The sequence below is a fragment of the Nymphalis io genome, chromosome 18 (assembly GCF_905147045.1).
Source record: "Nymphalis io chromosome 18, ilAglIoxx1.1, whole genome shotgun sequence".
Classification (NCBI taxonomy): domain Eukaryota; kingdom Metazoa; phylum Arthropoda; class Insecta; order Lepidoptera; family Nymphalidae; genus Nymphalis; species Nymphalis io.
In genome coordinates, this window is record NC_065905.1 from 3,382,725 (window position 1) to 3,403,952 (window position 21,228).

At 29.9% G+C, this 21,228-nt stretch overlaps 1 protein-coding gene across 3 annotated transcripts in view; it reads right to left on the bottom strand.

Annotated features, from left to right (window-relative positions):
- Positions 1–20,959, bottom strand: part of LOC126775523 (zinc finger CCCH domain-containing protein 13) — an 82,985-nt gene extending 62,026 nt beyond the window's left edge. For all 3 annotated transcript variants that reach the window (XM_050497533.1, XM_050497534.1, XM_050497531.1), the window contains exon 1: positions 20,731–20,959. The gene's annotated coding sequence lies outside the window, so the exon portion shown is untranslated. The remainder of the gene's footprint in view (positions 1–20,730) is intronic.
- Positions 20,960–21,228: the final 269 nt, after the last annotated feature.

A 21,228-nucleotide genomic window follows, 5' to 3' on the forward strand; every position in this document is an offset into this window, starting at 1 on the left:
ACGTGCAAAGGCGATAAAGAAAAAGTTTTAACATTTTAAAAACGGATTTACTTTAAAGGCATCATAGATTTTAGCTCATGCTCAATTTTTTATTTTTTAAAAAAATAGCTAATGTCAGGCAATGTTTCATAATTTTTTTGTAAGCAATTATTTGATACAAATTTGTGCAACACTTAATATGTTTTGAGGGTACCAACTACTGTGCCAGAACCACGCAAGTGTCAACAGCCGTTCAAGGTTACAATGCGATCAGATGAAAAGATTTGGAAACACAATACGAACAAAAACAATCATTTATTTTGTATTACCAGTAAAAAAAATATGGTTCCATAAAAAATCTATAGCAATAAAATCGTTTGTCTGATTAACTATCAACGCACAGCCAAAACTACTGAGTCTGGGAAGGTAAAATTTGAATAAAACGTGTAGGTTAATTTTATTATGTAAGAAAGAAAATAAATTTCAATTTTAAGGGGGAAAATACACCACCCGCGTACAGGTACATTATATAAAAAAGTTCTATTAAGATTTATATAATGGTATTGTAATGTCAACAATATTAACATTCATAATATACAAATAATTGATACAAATCAGAAGGTCACATGTTTAATTATTTTTAGTTATAAAATTTTTTAAACATGAGAGAGGTGTCTTAAAGTTTTATTTGAATGGATATCAATTTATACATATGACCTTTTTCTTTTATTTTTATTGGATGCATCTTTTCGTAATAAATATTGAGGGTAAGATATATGGCACTTAAAATTAACTTTATCTGCTTATTTTATTATTTTTACCCGATTGAGAATAACAGACACGTTTTTATTAATTATTTTATGTGACAATGTTTTTTTACAACAGAACCTTAAAAAAAAACGTTCATAAATTATTATCAATTGTAAAATTTAAAAAAGAAGTTATAACTTTTATACTCCTTAGAAATAAAACGTTCGTCCTAAGAGGGTTTTGAATAAAAATATAAATAATTTAATCGCAAACAACAATAATTGTTGACACAATGACATCATCGCCGGTTTTTCTCGGAGAGGTTTCTGAACCGATGCTAGACTGACAACCAATATGCAAGTTTAATGCTTCTATAATAATTAATAAAGATTATTACATTTTTTTATTAGTCATATTAATATGTAGCAATGAAAACAAGTGTGAAGTTTACATAAATATTTGTAAAGAAATTAAAGAAAGTGCAGGTCACCAACGAGAGCCTTCGTCCATACAAACTTGATGGCTGACAAACCAATTGTTTTCACCGCGTATTGCGTAAATGTCAATAGTAAAAGTGAACATGTGTGTGGAGGTGGCACTAAATAAAATGTCTTATTGTTGATGATACAGTGGATAGAAAATCTGGGCTTAACGGAACTCGCAGGATCGAATTCTAAGCACGCTTTTTTTGATTTTATGGATTATAAACAGAAATTAGCAATTTTGTTTCTATTACACATTGTGACATTTGCATCCGTCAGAATAAATTCAAAGAAAGAATATTTTCTACCAATAGTATAACTTATTTCATTAAAATTTAATTAATTAATTTATATATTTTCTTAAATAATATTGTATATGGTTTTACAGTTTAGCGTTAGTCTAATGGCATTGCGATTTGTATTTAATTATAATTATCATAATTGCCCTGTCTCGATTTTGTAAAATTGTATGGAAGAGTAAGCTTCAGAAAACTGCGCATTTATGTACGCTAGATTATTCAAGTTTAATTGTATTTAACTTATAAAGATTATTATCTTTTTTCTTTATTTTTTCATATGTAAACATTTGTTTGATATCAAATCATTAATTAGAAGTGAAAGAAAAGTAAAATTGATCGAAAGTGTGCGTGTAAAAACTAACATGTATTCGCCCGTATACCGTAAACATCACGCTTGGATAACTTATGAGTGCAGCGATATAAGCTTCCCAGCCTTCTGTATCGTATCATTTTATTACAAGTTTAATAATTACTTGTGACATGATCGGCTTCGTACGCTATATACAACCTGTACAATATATGTTATAATATCTTATAATAATGATTTATTCCAAAACTACATTATAGGTTTTTAAACACTAAAAATCGTAAAATTTCGGTAGTGATGATGTATACAAATCAATTAAAACAATAGAAATGATACTCAAAAGGCCACACATCTGTCGAGATTTTTTTTTTTAAGCGAAAACACGTCCACCCTATTCCCTCACTCTCGTAATCCGTCGAGCCAGTCAGCCTGAATAAAACGTTGAATATATTGAGTTTTTAATTTGACATTCATTTCCCTCTCGTGTATGGAAACTGAACTACGTCGCAGTTTCCTGACCATTGTTCTAGTTTCTTAGTCGTTTGTGGGAAGTTTCTTGAAGTAAATGTCACGTCAACGTCTTAAGTAATATTTTATTGAATTAATTAGTGAGTATTACTATTTTAAATATTTTTTTCATTATTTATACAAGTCGAAATTAAAAATAGCTACTGTAAAAAGATAAATCGCGTGGAATTGTCAGGAATGCTCGAGTTTCCTCGCGATTTTCTGGATGAGAAATGAACCAACCCAACTGTCAACAGTTCCCTTATTGACAGGTAAGACGAGGTGTTATGGAGTGTTATATTTTTAGAAATGTTTTTTTTTTTCTCACTATTATTATAAAATCCAAGTGTTTCTATTTTAAACGGCACGAATATCCAATAGAGAATTTCTAATATTATATGTTCAAACCTTAAAAAATTGAGTGTAAATTAATAATTTTGCAAGAATATATAGTCTACGACTATAAAGACTTACAAACACGTTCATCAATAAACATAGGCTCTTTTTCCATTATCATAAAACGATAATCCTACTGTTATTATAAATGGGAAGAAATGCTCCATTGTTTACTCTTTACACAGAAACGGATTGACGTAATCTCATTTACATAGTTTCATAGAAATTCAATATTTACTTTATTATATTTATTTAGTTATTATCCCAGAAAAGTTAACAAAAGATAAACAAATCTACATGTATTGTGGTATTTATTATTTCTTAATGCATTAATCATTGAGATGTATGGAAATTTCTCGAATGTTACCTAACGATATGAGACTTAAATTGTGAATGAAGTATTTCATTGGCATGCGTGCCGCGGCGGCGAAAACGCAGAGAGCTTGTGAGAGTCGGCGATGTATTCGATTTTATATACACTTTCTTATTCGTCACTTGTTATTATTACTCCTTTAATAGAAACATTATTATAAAATATAATTTTAATTAAAGAACAATTAATTTTACGTCATAGTTTACCGAAACGACCTAGTTGAAACACCTGAATATTAACCGAGGATTGCGGATTCAAACCTGCGCAAGCGGCTCTTTGTTTTATTTTTTTTACGCGCATGTTTATAATGAAATCACAGATTGTTCACATAGATTATGTTGATGATGAATTTATTTCTCTTTAAAAAATTAACACGAATCGAATCGTAATGTTGAAAAAATTGGTTTACTAACTCTCTATTTCAAATACGTAATTAAGCGAAAAACGTATTTAGTATTTACTGAAAAACAGCATTAACCTATTAACAAAACAATTTATATCTCCGTAGTATGTTGGCTAATTGCATTCATTATGTATGTTTTCTTTACACGATGACCTAACGTGGCCTTGGCTTGTTCGACGATCACATGCCAGTAATACTCAGTATATACTAAACCACTTCCAAGGCAATGCATGGAAACGGTTAGTACTAATTTATGTTATGATAAATGTTAATGTGGTAAATATTAATAATGAACGGTCATTATTCATAGTTACCTCATGATTTGGAAATTGTGATAATAACTTTGAAATTCATCACTTTTACCGGTTTTTATTAATAATTCATGACAGTCTTCGGTAATAGTAATAAACAAATTGATTTGGTGAGTATTATATTATTTATAAGTAACTTCAAGAAATGTATGGGCTAAATAATTATTAGGTATTGCTTAAAAAAAATAAAATATATCCCGCGTTAATTGCTTGATAATGACGCTTAACATGCTATATTGATTTACTAAAAGTACAGAGTAATTAATAATAATAACCGGTAACATTAATTATTTATTTACTTTTACCTTGAATTCACCGGAACTCAAGGTAAAAGTATATAAATAATTAATAATTGTTAATAATTACCGAATTATAAACAATGATGATTGATAGTTATCAACAATTTTCAATTAATTCTTTTCGTAACCGTATATACCTCAGATATTGACCTTATGCAACAATATTTTGGGAAGTAAGTACGACAGTTAGAGAAGCAGTAAAGGTAGAAACGAAGTAAAACAATCTAAAATCTCGTTTATTTTAAGAGATTACGAAGTCGTGTTAGCTTGTTGCCTTTTATGGGATGTAATTAAATATCTATTTAAATAAATTTGGCCAATCCAATTACAAAAGCTAAAAACAAACATTTATATCTCCGGCGTAATAAGACGTATCAATATGACGTAATCACTAAGAATGGATTTTACGATATTATGTATAAGCATCAGCTGTAGTACTAATATGATGTTATATTTTTTTAAATAACATATTTCATCACCATTCGCCTGCGTTTATTCTATTGTTTATTATTGATCGATAAAATTTGTTTTATTATAGGCGGAAAACGGATTTAGAGTTATTTAAAGCGTCGCCTGTCTGAGGCCAAGTCTTATTGTATGTATGTATATTACAAAATATCCTTAGGACAGCTCTTACGAGACCCGCGAGTTGAGATGGTTTCTACGATGGTACTTTCTATTTCGCAACAACCACACGTTAATAATGTTTTAAATTATGTTAGTGATAATTTACAAAGGTAATAAAATATTAAGCCACGATTTAATATACGGTATATTAATCTCTTCGTATATACATATTGCTATGCTCACAAATATTAACGCAGATATCGTGGAGATAACAATTAAAACGAATATGAGTCATCATCACGCTTCATTATCTGAATATTATCGTGTATGAGTTGAAAATTATCTATTTTGCATGTCCAATACAAAGTAGAATTTTTTATTTTAAATGTTTTTATTTTGAATTATTAAGATGTACCAAGTTATACAAAGCGATGGTAGAATTATGACGAACTAATTTATTCTAAGCTTTTGCCTTAAATATAGTTTCAATAGTTAAAAATAAATAATATAAAATAGAGATATATGATATAAACGTGAAGTATCTATAAAATTCCATCCATTTCCTTTAAGAGATTTCTTCCAGCACACCCGACAAGAAACCAATGTTAAACGAAAAAAAAGAGGACACATTTATTTTCGTCGGTGCTTTTATCCCATTCAAAATAGGCGAAGGCCCGTGACCATACTGACCTTTTTTATTTTTTTAAAGGGTAACGATGAAAGTGACAGCAACATTTTTTATAATAAAATAACTTGTACCTATGTATCAACTATCATCAAAATCAAAATCCTATTATTTTTTTATTAAATCAACAATAATGAAGCTATTATTATTTAAAAAAAATAGTTATGCGAAAAGGAAAAGTGAAAAAAGAAAGCGGATAGAGAATATAAGAAGATTGATTGAATGCCCTCGGGGGGTATCTCATATACGCGTTGAATTTTAACAAGAATCTGAATGAAAATAATTTATTTACAGATATCGTTCGGAAATTGAAAGTGGCTGCGTGCCCGTCGGACAAGTGTAACGATTTTGTATGGCGACTAGTCAACTTTCCCCCACATGTGTATTTCACACGTTTTCAACTTAACTTTGTATGAGTTCACGCAAGTTATGACATAATAATAATTCGTGGGAAACGTAAATGGCAGAAATATATATTTACAAGGCGAGGACCGATTATCTTTAACTGTGATTTTCTCGTAAGGCCAGGTATCTCTAGCAGACAGAATATTCGGATCTTCATCATCCAAAGATTGCATATTGCTGAGTTTTCATGTGATAATTTTCTGCCACATAAAAATCAAGCATGGCACTAATAAAACGGCGTGGTGGAATAAGCTCCAAACTTTTAAAACTGAAGACCTCAGTCCTGTAGACTGGTTTTTAATTCCTTTTATTATATACAACTGTTATCTATACGCTTATGTGTTGGACCCACAACTAATATAAATAGCTTATCTATATTTACAAAATCCTATTTCATAAATATCAATGCACAGTAAAAACTACTGAGTCTATAAAGCTGAATTAAAGTAACATAAGAAAAGACTTTTGGACAAAAAACGGGGGGCAATGGAAGGGAATTTTGTATTAATTTTACCTGTACAGTTTCATTTCAAAATTTTCAAACAACATTAAACCATTTACTTACGTCGTTAAAGATCTTACCGACAGAGAAATTGCTTTTCAAACACTTAATCAAACGCCATTAATGCAATGATCAGTGTTCAATTTACGCTACATGTTTCAAAATAGATACAAATGTTACAGTCAAACTATTCCTCGGACAAAGCTACTTCTGACCTGCAACGGTTAAAAGTACATGTACAGTGTATTCTAAATCTATGCATTTTACATGTTGCAGTTGAACTAGTGAAGCATTTAAGAATTGACTGTCTTTAGAGTTTAATTCGTGATTATAAGTGTTGACCCCAACACGCGGCCGAAAACAAATCTATTATAAAGGTATTTGAACTATTAATTCAAAGTCTAAGTGTCTATGTGTGTGTGTCAACTGATTAAATTTAAATAAAATACTAATTTCACGCAATCGATTAGAATATAGCAGAAAAAGTAATATAACATAGATATTTATTTCCATTAAAATAGACGTTAATTAAGAATATTTTAATTAATCAATCAAATTTGATCTTCTTTAAATATGTATATTCAATTTATATTTTTATAATATATTATGTGCATAAATTATATAGTTTAATCATTTTGACATCCTGTCCATCGTCGGTTAATAGTGTCCTTGTGATCTCAATATATAATTGGAGATTAATTCAGAACATCCGCTCCTAATACTATGTTAGGTACTTATTTTATTTTCACGATCTGAGTTTCAATATTCTGAAATAAATGGAACTTGACAACTTTTTTATAATTATACAATTTATTACGTTAGTACTACAATATTTATGTCAAACGAGACCCAATTTTTCTATAACTTTATTTGGTTTATTTTGATAGAGATTAGCATGTTCGAATAAACAAACATTTCCGAGTTCATTTCGAAATTATTTAAATTCAAACCCAATTTCTTTGGTATCTTTGTAAGATTAGTTATTACAGTCATTTTTTGTAATTTAAAAAAAATTAAAAGAAGAACTGTTGAACGAGATTCGACAAAATTCAAAGCTAACGAAATTTATTTTATCGATTTTTGTAGCTTCAATTTAAGTAATAGTTTATTCAGCCAATTCAAATCGCTTTCAACTCAGTTGATCTATAAAAAGTAAATAAAGCTTAAATTTAAATAACACATAATTTTACACATTGATTATTATACTCTCCTAATAATATATTTAATGAAGCCGGTATTCGTATTATATTTAAATTATTATTCGTGTAACTCATCGAAAGTGACATAAGATGTCTGATGGACAATTGCGTAGGCTCAGACTTTCACCGTTTCACGTGCTTGTAATAAAACGGCCTATTGTCCACGCTCGGTTAAAGACGTGTCGGCTGCTAGTCAAGTTGATAAGTTTTTTATACTACATCAATAACACCTTATTAGAAACGATGTATAGCTCAGTAAGATATATAACACAGTAAGTTTAATTTTGTAAGAAATCCGACCGCGTGAATTCATATATTTATTCCTTTTTTTATATTCTTAAGATGGACCGTTTATATTACTCATCGATTTAAAAGTTTTTTATCATGCTGAAAGGAGAAAAATGTGTAGATACTTGGGCCTCGACCCCGGCAAATTTAAAATATCGTTTTAAGATGCAATAAATAAAAATTAACAAAAGACATATAGATCGCTTGCTTAATTTCTATTGATATGAAATTATTAATTAAAACATATAAACATGTACGAAAACGTTAAAGAGATCCAGAAATATATAAAATTTAATAAATTTAAGTATTTATATTAAAAGCGATAAAGTCTAATTTCATTGAAATTATGTCACATGTGTATTCTTACTGTACTGTAAGGACTTATATGAATATCATTAAGGAAATAAAATCAATGAATAACATAAAAGTTTTAAAATTAGTATACCCATTATAGTTAAAATGAACACTTTCCAAATCATAACGAAATAATACAATTTGTAATAAGCGCTAGATACATAATTTCGTTTCCTAGAATTCGACATTATTTCTAAATATTATAGTTTGCAATACCTAAATATTGTGACACCAGAATAACATATGAAGAAGGCCGACTATGCAAATAATATGACAGTCGTAGCACTTAAATTTTCGAAAACAAAACAAAATTACGTAACAAATATATACTATTACCGTAACCGTAACAGCCTGTGAATGTCCCACTGCTGGGCTAAAGGCCTCCTCTCCTCTTTTTGAGGAGAAGGTATTGGAGCTTATTCCACCACGCTGCTCCAATGCGGGTTGGTGGAATACACGTGGCAGAATTTCGATGAAATTAGACACATGCAGGTTTCCTCACGATATTTTCCTTCACCGTAAAGCACGAGATGAATTATAATCACAAATTAAGCACATGAAAATTCAGTGGTGCTTGCCCGGGTTTGAACCCACTATCATCGGTTAAGATTCACGCGTTCTTACCACTGGGCCATCTCGGATATATACTATAATTACACTTAAATTTAATTTTCTTTTTTTTGGTAAGTTTTATTTAGAATATCGTTTAATGTAATTAATTTATGTACAGATATTTTTATTAAATACAAAAATAATATTTAAAAAAATCAATTTTATTTTTAGATATTTTTACGAAATGAGTACGTATTCATAATTTCGTCATTATCAAATGTTCCCGTTCCATTTACGTCATTTATCGAGGAATTCTCGATATATTTCGGGAAGATTACGGATCCCATCGAAATAAAACCACCAAGTCGGCGATTAGACCGTTTCATTATAAATTTTATTTAGATATAAACAAAAAAAAAAGTTTAATGAACCAGTATTTCAAATACGTGCAAATTAATTTCAATTGTCATATAAATTGAATATAAGAATTGTGAAATACTAACGTTGTACAAATGTTTATCGCCATTACTTTAATGAACGGGCGAGTTCGGTAAAATTATGATGATTTTATTCATCTGTCTGTAGAAATAATTGAACTCTGAATATGGCGTTAATGGATTTTTAATACGGTCAAGTTAAGTAATTTTAAATAAGCAACTGAATACAAATACACGATACAGCAAAACTGTATAGCTAAAGAATAAATATAACTTTAATGAATATATAATAAATGTATTTTCCTAATGTGTTGCTTTGATGTAACGTAAGGTCAATATCTATTGAAATATATAAATTATATGATTCGATAAATGTGATTAGAATTAAATTAATCTTTGACGCTAAATTCAGGTCACACGAGTAAAAGTCAAGATATTAAACGAACCGATGAAGAAACGCTATTGTCTGTTTTAAATGTGATGAAAGCTTAATTTATTAACTGGATTAAGCGTCGACAGAGCAACGGTATACGGGCCGTTTGTCTTCCGATAGCCATGTGTTGGATCAGGACCCAGTAGACTAGCGTTAATACTCCTTATACGGTTAAATGTCATGTCATTTTATGTGGACTAGTTTATTTAAAAAATGTGGTCATCACGAAATATTTTATAATCGAATAAAACCAATAAATATGAAGTGACATATATTAAATATTGAATTTTATAGAAATATTTTATAGAATTGTATTTAATAGAAATATGGGGTAATACTAGAAAAAACAAAACTGCAAGAACTACAAAGAAAACAAAATAAAATTATTAAAATACTTTTTAGATATCCACCTTTGACATCAACAACTAAACTTTACAAAGAAACAAATATTATGAACTTACGACAACTTTATGTATATAATTCTTGTATTCTCATTAGAAAAATTATTAATAAATCGATACGTTCAGAATTGTCATTTATAAAACAAAGCAATAAACGTAGCACCCGTAGACCAATCTTATTAGTACTCCCAAAAATTAGAACCAAATTTGCAAAAAAAAATATAACTTTCGATGGAGCACAACTATATAACAAATTACCATCTTATATAAAAAATGTAAGCTCAGTTAACGGGTTCAAGTCTCAACTCTCAAAATATATTTTAGAGAATACCCACTTTTGTACCGATTAAAATACACACATCTATTTTACTATATTACATTCCGTTAACTAAGTATCTATAAGGCGAATATACATATTTTTTGTCATCTTTACATTTATCATACTGTTCTCATGTAAGTGAATCTGTCTTTTTGAGAATAAATTCCTAAACCTCATTTCGTATAATCTAATATAGTTGACTTATTATTAGAATAATATATATGAACGAAATATATAGTATGATCGCAACAACGAGGAGAGCGGCGGCTAAGCCGACATGGCATGAAGAGCGTTACGCCGTAACGGCATAAGATTCGGTTTTACCCCCAAAGCGCGTCAATATATGTTTAGCATCAAAACTACGATTAAACCATTATAAATCGAAACAAATAAGTAAGAAAAGGTTGCTACATCAAGATACTAAATTATTCAAAATAGGATAACACGTTAAATATCAAGAAGGTTAAGTCATGCTTTAAACCAATTGTATAATTGTAAATAATACAAAACAGCTTTTCAGTATCTTAATACCAGTGTTAGTAACTATCTATACTTCACCCTACGTGCACGCCATGGTGCGGAGGCCCTATGGCAATTCTATATTTAGCGTGACCGAACAATCACCTCTTCCAGCTACTTGATCTCACCATCCACGCCAAACTATTAAACTATATTCAGAAGCAGCTTTAGATCTGACTTCGCTCCTTCGAAATATATTATATCAGAAATAAATTCAAGACTTTTTCTTTTGAATAGTAGCAATTGATAGTTTTGCCAACGAATCGGCAAACTATTACTACTATTAAGGAGAATATTTAAAAACGCATAAATATGTCCTTAGAAAATCGCAATATTCGAATATAGATTTACCCGTACGAAGATTCGAAATATAAATGGTAAACAACAGTATCTAGATTCGGAATGAGATAATTTTATCATTTATACTCTCATTGTTTTTTAATTTAATTTAATTAATATGTAGATCATTACATTTTTCGTGCTTTACAGAGAGTAGGGGATTAAGGGTAGTCTAGTGTATCAATACTGACCCAGCTATCATATATGCTAAAAATACAACTCAATTTAAATCTTCGTAGTTCTTATCTAAATGAGAACCGCAGTCTTCAACTATGGATTCATCATACGTGTTCTTTCTAAGCCTAAGCCTGTACTTTAGCTCAAAGAACAACAACATTTTTAGATAAATAAAGTTAAATACTTCATATTATTGACGAGCCGGTTGGCGTGGTTGGCAGATACTTGCCTTTCACATCGAAGGTTGTGGGTTCGATTCCCACCCAGGACAGACATTTGTGTGCATAAACATGTGTTTGTTCTGAGTCTGGGTGTAATTATCTATATAAGTATGTATTTACGAAAGAAAAGTAGTATGTGTAGTATATCTTTCTGGATTCCATAGCACAAGCTCTGCTTAATTTGGAATCAGATGGTCGTGTGGAAATAATTTCCCAGAATATAATTTAATTATTGATCGAAGTTCAAGCATTTTCGAATAATAATATTACAAAATTAAATGCTAAGTTACTACCGGATTGAAATGTCGATTCAAATATTGAGAATAATAATAACGTATATGCGAGTTACGTTATTTATTCATAGACCTTTAACTTGTATCTTTTACTTTGAGGTCTGTTAATAAATGTTACATAAAATCGAGACCAATCGAAGATACGTCAATAATTATGGCGCGTCGGAAACTTTCGAAAGCACTAGCAACGTGGATTGCTTAAGATTGTTTTGTATGAATTGGTTTATTTATGTTCTAGAAAGCGCTGAAGAATTATTGACTTACGAGATACGAACGTGTGTGTAATGTAATTGTGTTGAAATAGAAACTGACTAATTTTTAATATTAAGCAATATGTCACCGGTCAGTTTATTTAGTTGTATTTGTAACATATTGTAAGAAAGCTGACAGGCAGGTTTGACGTGTGCTAGTCTTCATTGCCCTTAGACATTGATACTGTTAAAAGTATAAATTGTTATCAAAATCAACATTTATTCAAGTAAGCTCTTGTTAAATAATATGAATCGTCATGTATTGAATTGAATGCAACGCCACTACTGGTTCGAATTGTAGGTTCTATCGAGAAGAATTGGCAAGGATCCCAGTAACTATTCTTTCAAATTAAATACACAATCAACAATATACAATAAAAATATGTACTACATAAGTTGTTTTGCATACACTTATCTATAATTATCTTTTATCTATAAATTCTTGTTTTGTGAAAGTCCTGTTACCAGTGAATTAATTATGTTACTCAATGATCACGGAAAATAAATACCTTTATTTATATATTATTTTATTAGATAAATCATTGAATTTAATTAATTACGAAACGTGTGGATATAACAATAACAATGTATGAATAATGTAGTATTTTTTATTAATCATTTTCCATCTGTTATTTTCAGTTGCTAAGTACGAAACTCGATGTGATTGTGGTTTGTTATTCGGGTTGCCATAGCCAATATTCTTTCTTGAATTAACTATCGAATGACGTTTCGAAGCGGATCGGGTATTTAATTCTTCCCACTTGACAGTCGGATGTGACGTCACTAATTTACACAGGCGGACTTGACGAACTAATTGTCATGGCATGGCTTTGGCTTGGGTCCGCAATTAATTGAAATAACGTGATTGTTATTTAATTCAGTATAATATAAAAAATCTCATCTGAAAATAATTAAATTGAAGACCATAAAATGATATATATCAATAGATTAAATCATTGTATTAAATTATCTATTATGTTATATAATTAATAAATTTGTTATAAAATCAGTTTTATTGCATATCACTAATCGACATGATTTTGTCATTAGATGGGTGCGAAAGCAATCCAAACTGTCGGCTTAAAATACACGAACCATTAACAATTCGATGATATATAACCTTGTTAGGTTTTAATAGCAGATAATATAATGATGCACTTGTAAGTAATAAAGTTATACAAGTTAAAGTAATAGCCATGTTATATATATTTCAAGAGTACATCTGGTGATGTAGATGGTTTATTTAGAGAGGAGTTGGCGAGATTACGTGTTCCAACCTGGTCAGGCACAAATTGATTTTCATGTGCTTAATTTGTGTTCAAAATTCATCTCCAGGAAACCTGCATGGCTTAAGTTCCAAATTTGCTCCCTAAAAAGGCTTAGTAGTGTTTTTTTACTGTTTCTTTTGCTGATGTTACGACAAAAACATTCAAATTAATTTAATGTGCTTCGAAATCCAAACAATAAACAGAACTAGATATTTAAAACTAGATATTTGTAGAAAATGTCGAAACATGTCGAAGTTACTTATAAGTATGGCAACTTTTACCCTTAGACCTACTTTGTTTACTCTTTATTTATATTTCAATAAATAAATAAATTATATTATATACGTAATATTCTTTTTTTAAAGTATGTATGTAATATTATTTTGTTTTCTTTTTTTCTTATTTGAATAATTTAAGTTTGAATGAGAAACCCTAGTAAATAATAATAGTACTAATGCAAATGTTTCATTCTATAACATTACAAAATAAAATAATGTCAGTCGTGACAAGCGATGAGGATGACCTACAAAAGGCCCTAAGAACATGATGGCTTGAATCAAGAAAGTACAAAACGAAAAGCAGATAAGAACATTATTTTGTTGGAATTGAAAAATGATATCGTAACTAAGGCAAGAATAGTGACCATACGTCTAGTTTTGATTGGGATTATCCACGCTGGTCCCATAAAATTCCATAATATTAAGATAAAATAAACGATTTAGATATACATTAAAAAAAACAAATGAAAAAATATTTTTAATGAAATTAGTTCTAAAATATATATAGAAATCAGTCCAAAAATGTTATAAACAATATTTAGTATTTTTTTTGTTTCGGTTTGAAGGGCGAGTGAACAAGTGTAACTTCAGGTAGAAGGAACATGATATTTTCGTTCAGTTGCTGGCAAATTGGCGATTTAAGGGATTGCTAATATTTCTGACAGCGACAATGTCTATCGGCGGTGGTGATCACTTACCATCAGGCAGCCCATTTGCGAGGATACCTACCTAGTGTAAATTAAAAAAAAACTTCACCTCTAGTTTGTACGGGACAATACTTGAATAAGAAACCGGTTCCACCATAACCTTGCACACACTTGAAGCTTGTGACAATACAAATTAGTATCGACATACACATGACGCACACAGATTAACAAGATAAAAAAATATTTCTAAATCTTATAAGTGTCCTTAACGTACGACCCACACGAATTTCCAATTTACATTAATATCTCGTATTGTAATATATACAATCATCTTAAGCTAGATACGTTTTTATTTATGAAAATAAAAACAGTACGGTTAAAAATTAAAATGAACCTTAGTATATTGAAATATGGTTCATATTCGTTTGTCACTGTCTTATTACTGGGATTACACCGGTAAAATAAAACGATATGCAAGGGAGGACTTGTCATGGGTGGTCGCTGTCATCTAGGATTTCTTGGATGCGTATAATAAATAAACCAATGATAGTTGCAAAAAAACGCTTTTTATAACGACCCACTGGCAATTTAATCTGAATAAGCTACCGCATAATGATATATTTACAAGAAGTTGAAGCTATCATCGCGTAAAATTTATTGAAATATTGAATATAACTTTTATATAAATTTAATATAAATTTTATATAGTATAAAATAGTTTTTTTTCATATAAATATATAATCATTATTTACTAACTACGAATTTCTACTAGAGCTAGCCAACTGCACAAGAGGTTTAATAGGACACAATTATAAGCGCAAACACAGGTGCACTCAATCTCTATAGAGTGAGGGTACTCTCATATTTTGTTCGGCAGTCTATGTTCAGGCGCATGACGAGCTCTTTTATGTGCTTTTCGTAGGTACTAGTAATAACTTTTTTTAGTCCAACCCGCGATACCTTATAACTTGCAACCTTATAAACTAACCACTAAGCATACCAATGAAACTCGAAAGCTAATCAATATTGTGTGCGGACACAATTTTGCACCCGAATAATAAATAGTACTTATTTATATCATTTTTCATTATCATGCTTTTTTTTTAAAAGATGCGGGCGGAAATTAATTTAAATAAAAACACTTTATAACAAAATTAAAAGAAGGTTAGTGTTATTTCACGGTCATTGGCTGAATTCTTTATCTGTGGTTCCTAAGGTCGAAATGAATTAAATTCAACATCTTCAATATTACATTAAAATTAATGATTTAATAAATAAATTTTCAGTATAGTTGTTTATTGTCGACTATGATAATAATAAAATTATAACGAGAGTTTACAAACCAAAACATACCAGCTATACTTTTCTATGTAAATTAGTACAAAACTGCATATATAATAGTACGATTTTTTCGTAATCCGCAAGACACTTTCTTTCACATGCCATTCCAGTCGCGATTCAACAAGCGAACAAATTGCGCTCGCAATTAATCTTCATTGAAATTGAAATAAGGAAACTTATTTCGCGGTTAAACCTGATAAATGATGAATTTCGTTAATATGTAAAAATTAGCTTTGTTGTCTTCAAGGAAATAATTAACTTTCTCTTGTAATAAATAACTAACGCGTTCATTTCATTTGACATATAAATTTAAGTGGTCAATTTATCCGTTAACATTGGCAAGCGGACATTTTCGTAAATTAGGCAAAGATGAAATATGAGATAAAGATTACGGTAAATTGTAGTTAAAAAAGAAAAAAAATAACAATATAAAGGACCTTAAAAGTTTATATTTTGGATAATGTGGTTCGAACATAAAAATAATTGGTTTAAAAGTTAAATTATAAGATTACTCAATATTACCGGTATACATATTAAAATTATGTGAATTCTCAAATTGAACTTTAAAACCCTTGTACAACTCGCATCGCTTATTATTTAATTTTTGGTAACGATTTCGTTGATGTCTTTTGTATTGCGTTATTGACTACGCATATTGTTTATTAACGTATAAATCTAATTGTCTAAATGTTTTTTCTTGTTACAGATATAGATATTTTTATATTCCTAAAGTACTGATACCGATTTATTTATTGGATAAAACAAAAACTGTCGTCACATCTTGGATTAAAAATAGATTAAATATGTTTTATTTGAAACATCTTGCTCAAAGGATAAGTAATATTAATAGCTTTGTTGTTTTCCTCATCTTTCTGTAATCGCTTATCTATTCTTTTGAAAATATTTCATTTTGTCAAAGTATAGATTACTTCGGAGTTAAATTTTTGTTATACATTACAGAGATAACGGAAGCGACAACTGCATACTCAATTTATCACAATAATATTTTACAATAGAAAAGCACGTTTGTTTTAATATATCTCGTCTATGTTGAAAAAAAATGCAGTGATTAATCACTAAGGTGATTACTATTGTCGTGATATGACAAACACGAAATCATGTTAATATTAAAAAATTGCTACTGAGAGTATCGGCTGCTATAAACATACTTAAAAAAGCACACTTGCCAGCTACCAGCATTGTCTATGTGTGTACATTTGTTATTAAAACACGGAAGATCAAAAGCAAACTAAATCTGCATACGTCTGAAATATTCATTATTAAACATTTGATACATCTTTGCAGAATTCGTGCAATTATAATTAAACGCGCCATTAAAATAAAAGAGGAAAAAGGAAATAAAAACGTTTTCAGATTGAAAGGCGGATATTTAATTATAATTTGAGAATACACATTTTTTTTAAAATAAAATTTATAATTATGATTATTATTGTCGCTAATTTACTCTTTTTAAATATAAACCTAACGTTACAAATGTTTTTTTTAATTAATACGAAATTAATTTACTTTTTATAATATAATTCTTAAAGAACGACCTCCTCCTGACGCAACTTGCACTAGGTAGCAGAAATAATAATTGTTCAATAGGCACTTTTTCACAAGACAACCCTTTACGCAAAAAAGTACTAGATTTATATTAATTACCAAGTAGCATCCCCTCGAACCTAGCTAGCTTTAAACTGCGAGTAATAAAATGTCTGACTGCCTCGTTGGTCTAGTGGTTTGATGTAAGGCCGCAGACCCAGAGGTCCTGGGTTCAATTCCCAGGTCGGGCCAGTAAAAAGCTATTGGGTTTTTCTGTCAGAAAATTCTCAGTAGCAGCCGAAGTCTGGAAGTTGGAAGTGTGTACACTCCCGTGCCTCGGAAAGCACGCAAAGCCGTTGGCCCTGCACCTGAACTCTTTCCGGTCGTGTTGGAGTGTCGTCCCATCGGATTATGAGAGTTAGGGAATAGATAGTGCAACTGTGTTTGCGCACACGCTTGTGCACTTTAATATATCCTGCGTAGTTGGCTAATCTCTCTTGAGATCGGTCTGTAATAATGTCCATTACTAAAAAGACTTAAAACCTCATTACAATCACTAATGAGTGTGCTATTTAGGCACATAAAAAAGCATGATTTTTAAAAGCACATTTGTTAGTATATTAGGAAGTTAAGTAATGTATCTTAGGCGGAACAGGTAAAGGTCTTTAGCCCTGAATTCTTTGCACCCGTAATACGTATTATACGTTTTACATAATATCAGTTTGCCTAGAAGTGGGACTGCGGCAAACCGATAAATTAAACGTAAATTTAAGTAATTTATTCAAATATTCATTCGTAAAATTGTTTATAAGAATTTTTGATATAATAAATAATGCTGCGAATGAATTACTCTTTGTTGGTTTTTTAAAAACAAACAAGACAACAATTTGATACATTGATGATTGAATTATTTGTAATTCAAAACAATTACGTTATATTTGTTTATAAATAATTTAAATAAATGAATATGTATTATTATTTTTTTATTTACTTCCTACATACTACATAAATATAATGTAAATAGCGTCCAATTTTAGAAGTTCAAATTATTTCATAATCGCAATCGCATATGCTCGTCCACCTTCCTATTCTATAAAAAAAAAAACGAGTACTTATCATTAAATTCGAATCTGTAGTGATTGTATTAATAGAAAAAAATACCAAAACCACTCTACATTTTTAATAAAACATCAGCAATGACCAACAACATAACAACATATATATGTGGATGGTTGGCGTTCTATGGGGGAGGCTTTCATCCAGCAGTGAACGGCAAAGGGCTGAAAAAAAATATACATCAAATCTTTGTTGTCTGTGCAACTGTACCAAAAGAATTAACAAGTTCTTCTTTTCGTTAAGCATAGGTAGGTATACACATATATATGTTAGGTAAACATATACATATATATATATGTTATTTATATAACAATAAACAGTAACTATAGATATATTTTTTTACTATTTCTATCTTATTAATTTAATTACTCCAAATCTTAAAACAATGCCGAAATTAGAATAAATACACACAGAAGTTTACCAACTTAATTTAATAATATGAGGTAGAAAGTCGAAACTAATTAATTAAAATGGCCAAAATTAAATGAATAAAGATAGTTAGTATATTTTTTAAGTGATGTGATTTTGTTTAAGAATATAATTGAAATAACATTCATTTTCGGTGGTATTTTGATAAAAATATTATCGTAAAAGTAAAAAAAATCTGAAACGGTCATAAAACTCTTTAACGCGTTGCTTGTTCATTGATAGTAGAAACCTGTTTATCGTAGGTAAATTGAAATCGATAACGGTTAATTTGTTTCCATATAAAATATTTACGTTTTGCGTTTTATTAGAAAGTTTAAAGTTTACACGTTTTACTTATAAATGCATATAGGATGTCCGCAAATTTGTCCTAGAACGCACTTATCGTCTTTTTACCACATTTTTAAATCGTAGAAATTAATATAAATGAATTGTACAGGTAAGTAATTGGGTTAAGATTTTTATGATATCGAATACATTATATCAATAAAATGTTCATGGTAATTAAAAATTGTATACGTATTTCATTATAAAAGCGAAATTGTGTTTGTTATTTAATTAAATCGTTTTTCATGACTGCTATGATAATGTATACATATATATTTTTAATTTTGATTTCGTTTTAAGACTATTCATACGGATTAATTAAAATAGTTTTATATCATTCAAATTATTATTGATATTAAACATTTTTGCAATGCTTTTAATTACTGGGTTATATTTTAAATATGTAAAAATTAAATAGAAGATTTTTTTTATAGTATAGGTAGACGGACGAGCATATGGGCCACCTGATGGTAAGTGGACACAAACGCACATAGACATTAGCATAGTAAGAAATGTTAACCATCGCTTACATCGCCAATGCGCCACAAACCTTGGGAACTAAAATGTTATGTCCCTCGTGCCTGTAATTACACTGGCTCATTCACCCTTCAAACCGGAACACAACAATACCAAGTACTTCTGTTTTGTGGTAGAATATCTGATGAGTGGGTGTTACCTACCCAGACGAGTTTGAAGCTTCCCTACCACCAATAAATGTTATTGGGTTAATGGAGACACTATTAGATGTTAACTGCAACTTACAAATTAATACATATTTAATCAACGTTCGAACGCAATTTGAGGCTCGGGGCTTTAATGTTCAGATGTGAAAGGCACATAAAGACTATCTCTTAAACGTATACATGAAGAATAAAACAATATAAGAGTGCAGATTGTTCAGAGATCGCCCGGTGGTTAGAACGCGTGATTCTTAACCGATGACTGCAGGTTCAAGCCGATTGGTTTATTAGTTGCGTAATTTGTGTTTATAATTCATCTCGTACTCAGCGGTGAAGGACAACAACACGAAAAAATATTTCACTGAAATTCCGCTTTATGTGTACCAATCCATATTGTTTCAGCTTAATGGGATAAGCTCCAAACCTTAACCTCAAAAGAAAAGGAAGCCTTAACCCAGCATTCACACACAAAGGACATTCATAGGCTGTTACCTTTTTACTTTTAGATTGTTCAAAGTATTTTACGTAGAAAACAATGATAATATCGCCAAAGAGCTATTTCCTTTCATTGACCGATATATAACGGCACAGAATCTTTAATATGAAAATGTAGTACCTTCACAGTTATTACACCACGGAGAAGTTTCTTAGTTATATCATCATATTACTTATTTACATAGCAAACATTTGAAAATAATTGCCATAAAGTACCTATATGTTCCTTGTATATATATGTAGTCTGTTGAAAGGTTATACGAGCTGGTTTTTATTAATGTTGTTCACATACCCGCAAAAAGCCATAATTGTCAGTTTTTTTTCTTCAAAGTTAATAATAGGTATATTTCATTGAAATAACTTCCGTTGTTTGGAATTTTTTCGGTTAATAAAACGCGTAAAAATATAAATAAATATAAATGTTTGAAATCAGCAACTAAATTGTGACCCGTTAATATATATTTGTCTTACAAATAAATATTGAATTGTCTTTTCACAATATAAAACCACAAGGTTGAAGGGCAAAAGGGGACTACGTTTTGAAAACAACGCAACTCACCGATCGATCCGTTAAAAGCACGCTACAATCCTAGAAATCACAAATTTTATCAAATAACACTTTTATTTTTCTAAACTTCGAAGCACTGTCCTCGATATCAAAAGCGAACTTTTCGAAAGCGAAAAGTTAGTTTTAAGAAGTTAATAGTTGCAAAGACACTTGTAAGTGAACACCAATTAAGAAATTCGTTTGTAATAAAGCGCAATAACGCGTCAATCTCTCGCGACAGTCGGCGGTTCACTGGAGGAAGAGAAGTGAGAGACACGTCACTAGCTGCGCCCGCGCCGAGCTCACCTTTACTTATTGTAGTATGAATATGTTAGTTTTGATAGTTACAGAATATAAGACGCTTAAAGTAAATCGTTTAAGATTAATTTAGTGATGAATATATTAAGTTTTATTAGATTTATTAAACATCTCATTAATATAATTATCAAAACCTTGTGATAATTAAAAGTAAGACGCTTGTTTCAGATTTAATCTTTTCTAATTTATAAA